Source organism: Myotis davidii, unplaced genomic scaffold (assembly GCF_000327345.1).
Source record: "Myotis davidii unplaced genomic scaffold, ASM32734v1 scaffold681, whole genome shotgun sequence".
Lineage (NCBI taxonomy): Eukaryota > Metazoa > Chordata > Mammalia > Chiroptera > Vespertilionidae > Myotis > Myotis davidii.
This window is the reverse complement of record NW_006291551.1, coordinates 1,233,913-1,236,132: the sequence shown is the minus strand read 5'-3', so window position 1 is coordinate 1,236,132 and position 2,220 is coordinate 1,233,913.

The window sequence follows — 2,220 nt, the reverse complement described above, 5'->3', positions numbered from 1 at the left end:
AGCGAACCAAGTGGTAGGCAGCAGAGAGCAGGCAGGTGGTAAGGAGCAAGGCGTCCCAGACAGTGAGAGGGATCCCAGACTGTAAGAAGGAGGGAGGGTGGAGGTGGCAATCAGGCTGGCAGTCAGACATCCCCGAGGGGTCGCAGATTAGAGAGGGTGCAGGATGGGCTGAGGGACACACACACACACACACACACACACACACACACACCCGTGCACAAATTTCATGCACCGGGCCTTTAGTATATTTTTTTAAAAAGACCTTAAAGGCCAGATTAACGAGGTCTTTTTGAGGGGTTTGTGGACCTGTGTCTATTGTTTGAAGTTCATGATGTTTTGGGAGCTGATTGGGATATAAAATGGGTGTTCAGAAAAAGGGTTCCCTCTGGGGAGGTATGGTCTGAGGTAGTAAATTTCTGTGAGGTAGTAAACTTCTCCATGAGGCAGAAGAGGAAGAGAGCTGGATTTTAATCAGGGCCCTGAATGATTTCATTGTTTGTCATAGTTGACTGCCTTAAGGGCAGCCTTTTTGTTTAGAATGAAGAAAGGGGGGTGGGGTGGGGGAGGCAGGCCCTGCACCCTTGCCAGCCACTTGGATTCAAAAGTGCCACATTCTTTCCTTACAAGGGGAGAGGCAGTATTCCTCCCTGTAGTTTCTAAATGGCATGACTAAAAGTAAGATTCTCAAGCCTGCAGTTGAAGGGGTAGAATGAAAGGGTAGTGTTAGGGATGTCAATTCACCCCAGTAATTAAACAGGTTTGGGAGAGGCCTTGGTGAGAGAATATGCAGCCCCATATTTTAGAAAAATTTACTTCTTACCCGTCACGCCCTTGGCTCCATCCCTTTAATGGTGATGCTCTTAGAGAGGGCTGACTGGAGTGTTGGGCCCCATCAGCTTAAGGCCATTGTGTGGGTAGGTTCTGGCCCTGGGAACCTTTCTGCCCAGGGACAGTCCCTCTTCCAGTGGCTAAACTTGTAGCAGAGGAGGCACAGCCCTGAGGTGACATATGGCTTAAAAGTGAGTCATTTGGCCCTAATCGATTTGGCTCAGTGGATACAGTGTTGGCCTGCATACTGAAGGGTCCCAAGTTCGATTTCGGTCAAGGGCATGTACCTTGGTTGCGGGCACATCCCCAGTAGGGGGTGTGCAGGAGGCAGCTGATCAATGTTTCTGACTGTATCCCTCTCTTTTCCTCTCTGTAAAAAAATCAATAAAATATATATATTTTTAAAAAACTGAGTCATTTGTTTTTATGGGATGGCTTTCTGCCCTAAGGTGTTAAAAACACTGAAAGTTACTTGTTAATTGCTCAGTGGGGGGTCTAAGGTCCGAAGGCTTGTTTTGGTAATTTTTTCTAATGCCCAAGGCTGTTTATTGGATAAAAAGTATCCCCAAAATTCTTGGCCCTTAACAGACCCAAATAATTTTTAAAAAATATATATATTTATTGATTTCAGAGAGACGAAGGGAGAGGGAGAGAGAGATTGGAAACATCAATGATGAGAATCATTGATTGGCTGCCTCCTGCACAGCCCCTACTGGGGATTGAGCCTGCAACCTGGGCATGTGCCCTTGACTGGACTTGAGCCCGGGACCCTTCAGTCCACAGGCCGACGCTCTATCCATTGAGCCAAACCAGATAGGGCCCAAATAATTTCTTTAACATGTATTTTATGTATTACTTTCCTTAGAGATAACATGCTATGGTTTGGGTAATAATGAGTTCCACTCCTGGTAGTGGCAGGAATGTTAGGCAAGTGCCTACAGTTCTGCAAACAAGTGTCTGCAGTCTTATAGCAAAGAAAGGGTTAAACAGCTGCTGCTCCCTGGGAAAGAGGGGCGCGGAGGATGGAGGAAAGCAGCTGTTCTGCCTTTGTGAGAGGCAGGCAGTTTGATGGGGCTGTGAGGAAAGTTTTCCTTAAATCCCTATCTTGGTAAAAGAGCTATAAGTATTAGTAAAACAGTTAATTGGAGAACAGTGCTACAATTTAGAGATTCGTTTACAGGCCAGACTTCCCTGTCCCTGAGTTGATATTGGGGAAGAAAATCTTTTTTAAGTTTGAGGGTCAGATTTTTCTAATTACTTAAGAGACAAACTTTGTGGTTTTCTATTTGAAAGAAAAGAGAGGAGAATAGAGGAGATTATAGGAGAGAATGGTGCTATAGTTAAGAGAGGAGCTGTAGGTTCTCGGGACCAAATGTCAGCTTGGTCAAAGAG